General features: G+C 38.8%; 1 pseudogene across 1 annotated transcript in view; it reads left to right on the plus strand.

Moving 5' to 3' along the window:
- The window catches only part of LOC103257600, a 1,642-nt pseudogene that overhangs the window by 1,061 nt on the left and 305 nt on the right, over positions 1-276 (plus strand). Inside the window, exons 1-2 of the transcript XR_504133.2 lie at positions 1-18; positions 233-276. The exon at positions 1-18 is cut by the window's left edge and continues 1,061 nt beyond it; the exon at positions 233-276 is cut by the window's right edge and continues 305 nt beyond it. The product of XR_504133.2 is annotated as a cyclic AMP-dependent transcription factor ATF-4-like (transcript). The remainder of the gene's footprint in view (positions 19-232) is intronic.

Raw genomic sequence — 276 nt, forward strand, 5'->3', positions numbered from 1 at the left:
TCTGCATAAAGAACATTTGTATACCTAACCCTGAATTGTACCCCACATCTTTAAAATAAACAATTTTTAATGCCAAATGGAAGTTGCTTGTGCAATCATCAGTACCATTATCCCATTAAATTCATCAAAATTAAACTAAGCTTGGGTCAACTTAGGCATTTCAGAAGACAATGCGGAGGAAAGGTCAGGCGCAAAACACAGAGACAGAGTATCAGGAGTTCTTTGAAGGAAGGAATCACATGTGCTATCCTGTGCCCCTTTTTCCTGGAATGCCTA

The sequence above is a fragment of the Carlito syrichta genome, unplaced genomic scaffold, assembly GCF_000164805.1.
Source record: "Carlito syrichta isolate Samal-C Ts95f unplaced genomic scaffold, Tarsius_syrichta-2.0.1 Scaffold301813, whole genome shotgun sequence".
NCBI classification, from domain to species: domain Eukaryota; kingdom Metazoa; phylum Chordata; class Mammalia; order Primates; family Tarsiidae; genus Carlito; species Carlito syrichta.